Here is a 9,594-nt window from a genome sequence, read left to right as displayed (position 1 = left end):
AAAAACAAATACTCTATATTCTCTCACTAACCGAGCTCTACAAAAGCCAGGACCAAAAGAGATGCCATTACAAGCTTTGTAGTATAGCATCATGTTATCATAACATAATATTAATGCAGATATTGTCATGTTTCTATGAGATGTTAGGAAGTGTCAGGTGGAAAATAAGTTCCACAGTCAAATCAGTTTGAAAAATTCTGGGTGCAATAAAAGAAAAGAGATTTCTTTTATTATGCTTCCTTTTCTGAACCTTTAACACGTTGATGTGCATCATGGATCTCTACAAATTATTTGACCCAAGTCAAACTAACTTGTCTGCACAAACCTTTGTTTGCCGTGCATTGTCTGTGAATATTTCCAAACCCAAGGTCAACTCAGTAAGTTTCTATAATCTACCACTCATCATGTATTGCTTTTATCTAATAAAAATCCTTTTATAAAAGTTTCTGTATCATACAAGATTTCATATTTAAAATTATTATACTGAGAAAAATGACTCAAAATCATCTGTATAAGAATCTTGTCTTTACCTGCTAATCGTTTTTTTAATGTTCATTTATTTTTGAGAGAGAGAGAGAGACAGAGAGCAAGGAGGGGAGGGACAGAGAGAGAGAGGGAGACACAGGATCCAAAGCAGGCTCCAGGCTCTGAGCCGTCATTACAGAGCCCGATGCGGTGCACGAACTCATGACCCGTAAGATCATGACCTGAGCCAAAGTCGGATGGTTAATTGACTGAGCTACCCAAGCACCCTTACCTGCAAATCATTATTAAAGCAATCTTCCGTGTGTGTGCGACCAGCTGCTTATTGAGAGCTCATGGCAGCCACCGCTATTCCTCCTTTCATGCAGGTCTGAAAGACATTTGGTATCTTTCTCAACGCCATGCTTTAGGCAGCAGTTTCCAAGCCATGAAATTTGCCCTGCCAGACTGAAATGAATATGCCTTAGTTGTTAACTATAGCTGCCCCTTACCGTGTGCCTACTATGTGCCAAGCATTACGCAAGGCCTTTTACTCAGAATCTCTCATTTCATCTCCATTAGCTGCTATCACACTGGTCTAAGTGGCCAGCATCCCTCACCCGGACTGTTGCGATCACCTCCTAACCAATCATACCCCGTTCCTCTGCACTAAGAGAACAGTCTGAGACACTTCCATGGTCCACAAGGCCTGTAGGATTCGGATCCTGCCTACCTCCCCAATCTCTACTCACATGACTCTCCTGAGGTCCAGTGATTGATCCACCACTAGGTCTGCTGGTTCGGAAGCTCAGCCTTCTTAGTCCACTATTAGGGGATGAGGCCCTTGGGAAATGAATCATACTAATCAGCTCACAAGAGATGAATGTGCAATGCACACTGCTAACATGTTAATTCAAAATGAGAAATAGAGCAATCAAACCAACCAGATGTTGGTGTTGGCTTGTTGGTGACCTCTTTCTGGAGGCTATAAAGAGTAGTCATTGAGAGTTTGTGGGCTGAAATCTGACTGCCTGGGAGATTCCTGAGGCCATGCTTACTGGGTGATCTGGGGCAAGTGGATCAGTGCATTTTTCGGCATCTACTTCCCCATCAGTAAAACAAAAATAATAATAAAATGGACCTCCTGAGTTGTTGTGATGAATATTAAATAAGAGAATACACATGTTAGACACTGCTGAGAATGGAAGTTGGTGCATAGCAACACAATAAATATGAGCTACTATGCTCAGAATGGAAATCTATTTACAGAACTAAGTCAATATCTGAGCAAAGGGGATTGAGTAATCTTTTTTTAAGTTTTTTTTTTTTAATGTTTATTTATTTATTTATTTATTTATTAAAAAAAAATTTTTTTTTCAACGTTTATTTATTTTTGGGACAGAGAGAGACAGAGCATGAACGGGGGAGGGGCAGAGAGAGAGGGAGACACAGAATCAGAAACAGGCTCCAGGCTCTGAGCCATCAGCCCAGAGCCCGACGCGGGGCTCGAACTCACGGACCGCGAGATCGTGACCTGGCTGAAGTCGGACGCTTAACCGACTGCGCCACCCAGGCGCCCCAATGTTTATTTATTTTTGAAAGAGAGACAGAGTTTAAGCAGGGGAGGAGCAGAGAGAGAGGGAGACACAGAATCCAAAGCAGGCTCCAGGCTCCACGCTGTGAGCACGGAGCCTGGTGCGGGGCTTGAACTCATGAACCTCGAGATCATGACCTGAGCCGAGGTCGGACGCTTAACCGACTGAGCCACCCAGGTGCCCCAGAGGATTGAGTAATCTTAAACACAATTTTTGTAGATTATGTTAACTTCATAAACTACTATTTATATATTCATCCATTCATTAGTTATTGATACCCAAATAATTTCAGACATGACCGGATTCACTTGGTGGTTCCTCATCCCGTAAAGGTATTTGAATTCATGGGTGAATATTGAACTGCAAATTCATGAATCAACCTACATTTTTGCACTTATGTGATTCTGCCACCAGTCCTGCTTCTTCCACCAGCCCTCTCCTTACTTCCAGTTTAGAGTGCTTAATGATTAAAGTAAAGCTCATCACTTAAAGGCTCTTCCTGCCCTTCCCATCAAATCTGCCCCTGTTCTTCCCTTTGCATTCTTATTCACTCTTTTCCTCACACATGCCATGCTCCTTAGAGCATGCCTCCTTAGATTTCCTTCATACTGTTACATCCGCCTGGAATTTCTCATCCCCAACTCTTGGCCGGACTCATGCCTACTTGGCCCCAGATACTCCTCCCTGACCACCACCAGTTTAAGTTAGATTCCTTCATTGTATTTACCATAATTGTAATGAAATAATCATTGTTTACTCTATTCCTTACCAGTAAAATCAACAAGGTCAAGGACTCTTATTTTTGGGTCACCACCGAATCCCCAGTATGCTGCACACAGGTAGATATTCGATCAATAGTTGTGGAGTAAATGGATTTCATCTTTCAACAACCTCTATTTCCTGCAATGGAAAGTCAAAGCTTCGAGCTATCAGGTGATACACAGTCACATTTGGCAGAGCAAGCTTCAGACTTAGCCCTGTTTGACACCTACCCAAGCCCTTTGCTGCCCCACATAGCTGCTACTTGATTTCCATAAGCTACGTGCCGACCGACCTCCACACACCATCGTTCTCCTTAGCTTAAACCACACTCTATTTCACATCATTGCCTTTTCTTTCCTGAGCTCTGAACTTCTTCCATTCTTGAACCTACCCATACCTCCTCTATCATATGCATATGCATATGCATATGTATATGTATCTCTATATCTCTATCTCTATTTTTAACTCTATCTCTATCTCTATTTTTATCTCTCTCTATCTCTATCTCTATCTCTATCTATCTCTATTTTTACTGCCCTGGCTACAATATGCTACATTTCATCTCGTCAAGACTTCTTTTCTCTCCTGTAACCCTAAAATTCCATTCCTACATGTTTACCCAACAGAAATGTGTACACGTTTACCAAAAGGCATGTACTAGAATTTTCATAGCAGCAGTACTCGTAATAACTCCAAACTGGAAACTATCCAAATGCCCATCCAAGTAGAATAGATCAACTATTTTCTTTCACACAATGGCATATTGTATAACAATGAGAATGAATGGGAATGGTCTACACGACAATATGGATGAATCTCCCAAACACAATGTTAAGGGGAAGAAGTCAAGTATATGCTACATGATTCCATTTAGAAAAGCTGCACAACTAGCAAAAGAATTTATGGTATTAAAAGTCAGAAGAGTAGGGGCACCTGGGTGGCTCAGTTGGTCGAGCATCTGACTTTGGCTCAGGTCATGATCTCACAGTTTGTGAGTTGAAGCCCCGCGCACAGCTCAGAGCCTGGAATCTTGGAAGAGTAGCGATTGGAGGGGGTGGGGAGCAGAGGATTTTCAGGGCACTGATCATGTTTTGTTTCTTGATGTGGATGCTTGTTATGCATTGGTGTTTGCTTGTAAAAATCCATCAACATGTACATTTGTGATATGTACACTGTTCTTTTATGTGTATTATACTTCAGTAGTAGGTTTTACAAAACAACTTCCTATCTGTTTCAGACAACTTCAGTTTACAGAGACTGTTTTGAAATCGAATCCACCATCCAATGTACTGGCCACCCACTATTTGGCCTGATGTGAGCTTCCTATGCATGTAAAGATGCCACTTTGGACTGTTTAAAGTCTTGCTCAGGGCAAGCAGCCTCCAGTTGTTACAACTAAAAATGTCTCCAGACACTGCCAAGTGTCCCCTTGGAAACAAGTTGATCCCAGTTGAGAAATACTGTCTGTCCTAAAAGGGCTTAGATGTTTTCCTGACCTCCATTGTCAGCTGCTTCCTCCCTCATCTTCTGTCCTGCCTCTCCTTTGCACAAATCCGTCTGTCTGGCCTCCCTGCTGTTCTCTGAGTGTGCCAGGCACCTCAGTTCTGCACGTGCTCTTTCCTCTGCCTGTAATATTCTTCCTCCAGGTATCTGTATGGCTCGCACCCACTCCTGGAAGGATTTTCCCAAAGGTCACCTTCTCAGTGAGGCTTTCCCTGGCCTCCTTATTAAAATTTTTAATCCGTGGGGCTCCTGGGTGGCTCAGTCGGTTGAGCGCCCGACTTCGGCTCAGGTCATGATCTCACGGTCTGTGAGTTCGAGCCCCACGTCCGGCTCTGTGCTGACAGCTCAGAACCTGGAGCCTGCTTCGGATTCTGTGTCTCCCTCTCTTGCTGCCCCTCCCCCGCTCATGCTCTGTCTCTCTCTCTGTCAAAAATAAAAATAAACATTAAAAAAATTAGAATTTTTAATCCTCCATACTTCTCATCTCTACCTTGCATTATTTTCCTTCAGAGAACGCATTACCCTCTAACCTAGTAAAAAAGTTTATTTTGTTTTCTGTCTCCCCTATGAATATGTAAGATCCAAGGAAGCAAGGGTTTTGTTTTCTTCGCTGCTTCTTCTATCCCCTGTGCCTAGAACAGTGTTTGGCACATAGTCAGTGCTCAATTAAAACTTGTTGAGTAAATGAATGGCTAAAATCTATAGCCCAGTTCAATGTCTGCTATGCAATCAATGGATATTAGTTCCCCTTTCCTCACTCTTCTGTGACCAAGCCACTGTTATAACTGGATTTTTCAGGATTTAATCACGGTGCTTTTCCTGTCTTACTGCTCTCCTTGTTGACTCCAGCACCCCTCTCCAGATTAGAATCTATCCTTTAATCCCAGATGGTGCCACAATTTTGGACGAATAGCGCTCTTGATCCCGACTACCTCATTCCCACTACTTCTAGTCCTGCTTAGCCCACCTGCCAAGACATTCACCTTACCTAACCTTCCGAGCACAGACTATTTCCCTGGATTGCCACCTTTCTGTCCCTGGATTCTCTAGGTTCTGTGACCCTGGACACAGGGTCCTGCCTTCACACTGGACCCGCACACTGTCCTCATCCCTCCCTCTGCTCCTACCCTACCAGCAACACTCTCACCCACAACCGTCTCAGAGATGAAGGCAGGTCTGGTCTCCAGCAGTAATGTGACCTACCCGCATCCTCAACTCCACAACTTCCTTCTGTCAAAATCTTGGAAAAGTCAAGAGAGATTGCATCTCCCTTCTCTCTGTTCATTTACCATGAAACCTGAAATTGTGGCAGGCCTCTCTTTCCATGAAAGGCTTGCCTGAATTTTCTTGCTTCCACTTGACTGTAATGAGAGCCAGCACTCGGAGCCATAGAAACCTGACACCTTTTCAATAAGCAAACAACTGTAAGTGCCAAGAGTCAACACGCCGCGAGAGCCTCTAGTGAAGGACGACTTGGAGTCAGGTCGGTCATCATTTTTACTGCGTCAACATGACATGAGACAGAGTCTTTGGCAGGCGTCACAATCATGTCAGCAGGGACTTCTCTGGGTACAGTAGTCAGTTGCCTGTGATAAGAGAGAATCAAGTAACCTCAGCTGTGCTTGGACGCCTGTTGTGGAGAGGCACTTGGGGCAAAACCCAGACACGACCGAGGCATAAATTTGTGACAACTGGTAAAGCAACACTCTGAAAACGAAATTTTTAACTGGAAACAGATCTACAGATATAATCCCAAAGTGCTCACCTAAGCAACATAATTAACGGAACGATAGTGCACTTGTCTGTGATAAAACGGAAGGTCGCCTATCAAGCTGTCCGTGGCGTCCATGATTTGAACTGACACTGATGACACACAGATATTTAAGGTTATAAGAATTTCGTGAATCGCTCAAGGAATTCAAGGACACCAGTCAAAAAGCCTGTTACGATTTGGTTTCTGGACATCTAGCCATGATAAGCAGCCAACTCACTCTCCTCCCTCCTCTCTCTTCCCACTCTGACTCCTAACAGCTTTCCTACAAGCTACCAAAGGAAGGGGCAGACACAGATGAGCCCTCCATGCCCTTGAACTTTTCAGTTCCCGAATGCTATGCAGGATGACAGCTATTTATCACCTTCACAATGGCCTATAGGCTGCAGGGGCAGGACAGGAATCTGGTTTCCTGGCTGATTCTATGTTTTCTACAATGGCCCAAAAATGATAAATACACTTGTTGCCGTGTCAGCTCTGCAGAAGAGGAAAGGTGAAGGGAGGAAGGGCAGAAATTGCCTGATCTGCACGATTACACAAGTTATATATAGATTATATGCATCAGAGATATTTCTCTGCAGTCAGATGTTGAAATCTTGAGTGCCAAAGCTGTCAACAACTAGATGGAATTTAACAGTCTTCCCATATAAACCTCACTTTCTTAATTGTTCTCCCCTTTATATTTTGAGCATTAACAAATAAAAGTGGCTGTTATGTTTTGGCTTTTTAAAAAAGAAGCCACACTTAAAAAACAATCTCATTTTTGGAATTTTCCAAGTCTCTGGTAAAATGTCCAATAGATCTTGGCAGAGCTCTGACTTGTCTCAGAAATGACTCTGCAGTTCAGTGAATGGTGGCATAATGCAAAACATGTTGATATCGGGCTGAGTCATTAATTAGTGACATTTATTGAACACTCATTGTATACAAGGCATCACACTAACCCGGTATACAAACAAAAATATAAGAATGGGAGTGTACTTATACTAGGGGGAACAAGCAGAGGAAAAAGGTAAAAAAGGTAAAAGAATAGGTCAATGGAGAAATAACTTCACTCATAAGCTTCCTTCCCCTAAATTGTTCCATAATACCACACAAGTGACAGTGGGAGCCATAAGGGGAAAGGTGAATCTGAGTCCAAAACCTTTGTCTGTAAAGAGATCTCGTGCAGATCATCTTGGTTAAAAATCATGAGTCAATAGAAGTCATAATGAGGACTGAACTGCTTCTCTCCATGGTACTTTTAGAACTCTGCAGGAAATGGCTCTGATTCTAGCCCGTAGTAATTAACTTAAATAGACAAGAGGTTGCCAGCATTTTCCCCCTTAAACTTTATGCATCTGTAGAAAATCTGGCTTCCGTGTAAACTACACAATGGTGAATTTAAAGCAAGGTTAAAAAGTATGCAGGTTCAACATATCTATGGGAAAAATTTTATTAACAGGCAATCTTGAAGAAGAAAACACAGGTTCTTGTGACTGCCATGAGACCTAACTGCAGTCTAAAACACCAAGTTCTTCTCTGATATTTTCCCAGAAAGGGATAGATATGGTTTGTTTACTTTAAACATTTCGCTTGCTGGCTTGCTTTGAAATTGTTTTCTTTATTCATTCGTTGTCCTTTGGGGGAAAAAAAAAATCCAGTGTGTGAGCTCCCTTTCCTGTCAGATTGCTAATCCAGAGTAAGAAAAGTATCATTAAGTCTACAGTGGACAGATTGAATTTTGCCTGCACGGTCTTCATTGCTCCCTTGCTGCTGGGAATAGAGTCCCAATTTCCCTTTGGGAAACCTTTGTGATTTAGATAACTGTAACCTCATCCCTGTCTGCAGAGATGGGCACACAGCCCAGTCCTGGCCAAACAGGGCATCTCTGGCCACAGTGATTGAGCCAAAGATTGGCCTTGACCCAAGCCATACCAATGAGACCCAGCTTGGGGATTACTAAATTGATGGTCACCATCTTGCTCCTCATGGGAAATTCTGCCTGAGAGTGAAGTAATATGGAGGAAAGCAGAACTGAGAGATGGAAAAAAATAGATACTTGAAGCCATCTTTTGAGCATCTATATCCAACTGTAAGTAAAGCCTTGATTCCAACTGATTGACACCCTTTACTCTGTCTACCTCCCTACTTTCTTAACCAGCTTCCAAGACTTCCACTTAGTCACACATGCCAAACTTCCCCAGTGCAAATCACCTGAGTAGACTGCCCTTCACCTGTCCCCAGACTCTCCAGGTAGTGCCTTGCTTACTGGGCCTTCCTCCCTCAGAACCTGCACACCATCTTTATTTGGCCCTCTTATTAACGTCTCCCCCTCCTAAGGCACAGGAGCCATTATGGGACCCTCCCATAGGCAGGTGTGGTCTCCAGTTCTAACACATGCTGCCTGCTTAACCAGCAACAAACTTCATTCTCTCAAAACCATGGACATTTAATTCTGTAACCAATAAATTTGTTTTGCTTAAGATGGTTTGAATTAGGTTTCAGTCACTTGCAACAGAAATAGCTCTTGATCTTCATTGATAATAGAACTTGATCTTTGTAGAGCAGATTGATTTTTTTTTTTTTTGACAGAGCCAAGGGTCACCTAGAGTCAGGCTTTCTGAATAAGACAGGCATTCACACATGAGTACCATTTTGTGCATAAAATATTTTCCAGTAAACTATAACAAAATATAATGAATATAAACTAAAATGTGATGTGACTAACTTCATACATGTCATTCAAAGAGGAGTCTCCATGGTGCCTCCTTAAACTGAAATAGCAAAAAAAAAAAAAAAAAAAAAAAAATTGAAATGGCATTTATTGGTACCTATACCTGGTAATCAGATGAGTGGCTTTAGAGAGCAATACACTCCCCAAAGTGTGGCTGGTAGACCATTGTACTGGTAATATCTTGGGAAGCTGTTATCAAATTCAGATTTCCTGGATCCATTCCAGGCCCACTGAATCAGAACTTCTGGGAATTGGGCCTGGAAATGTCTATTTTCGACAAAATTCCAGGTAATTTTGTAGGCATATAAGACTTTGAGCACCATTTAAGTCCTGTCATCTATATATTTATATAAATATGTATATGTCACCTTCCGAAATATGTATTATCTAAATCTATATATTTCACCTTCTGAACCTAAAGAGGAATTCTAAGAATATCTCATCATTTATAAAATTGAAACTGAATGAGTACACCTATAAAAGCAGTCGGGCCCATGTAATTTAGAAATGCTTAGAGGAAGGATGGAGTCAGCGTAGGCTAAGTTAGCTGTGGTACAAATGACCTAAAATATTAATGGTTTACAATGTCAACGGTTTATTCCTTATGTCTTTGCATTTCATCGCAGGACACTCCAGACCTCTGCGCTATTGGAACAGTCTTTATCTGGCATAGCTGGTCTTGTTAGCAGTGGACTACAGGCTAGTTCTTGAAGTGTCTGCTCAAAAGTGACACACGTGTCTTGTAGTCACATTACGTTGGCCAAAGTAGGTCCCATAATGGCTCC

At 42.3% G+C, this 9,594-nt stretch overlaps 1 long non-coding RNA gene across 1 annotated transcript in view; it reads right to left on the bottom strand.

Moving 5' to 3' along the window:
• Nucleotides 1–680: 680 nt before the first annotated feature.
• Nucleotides 681–9,594, bottom strand: part of LOC123577593 — a 235,276-nt gene continuing 226,362 nt past the window's right edge. Inside the window, exon 6 of the long non-coding RNA XR_006701961.1 lies at nt 681–853. This is a non-coding gene — a long non-coding RNA (uncharacterized LOC123577593). The remainder of the gene's footprint in view (nt 854–9,594) is intronic.

This window comes from Leopardus geoffroyi, chromosome A1, assembly GCF_018350155.1.
Source record: "Leopardus geoffroyi isolate Oge1 chromosome A1, O.geoffroyi_Oge1_pat1.0, whole genome shotgun sequence".
NCBI lineage: Eukaryota > Metazoa > Chordata > Mammalia > Carnivora > Felidae > Leopardus > Leopardus geoffroyi.
The sequence above is the reverse complement of the archived record's forward strand: the minus strand, read 5'-3'. Positions and strand labels throughout refer to the sequence as shown.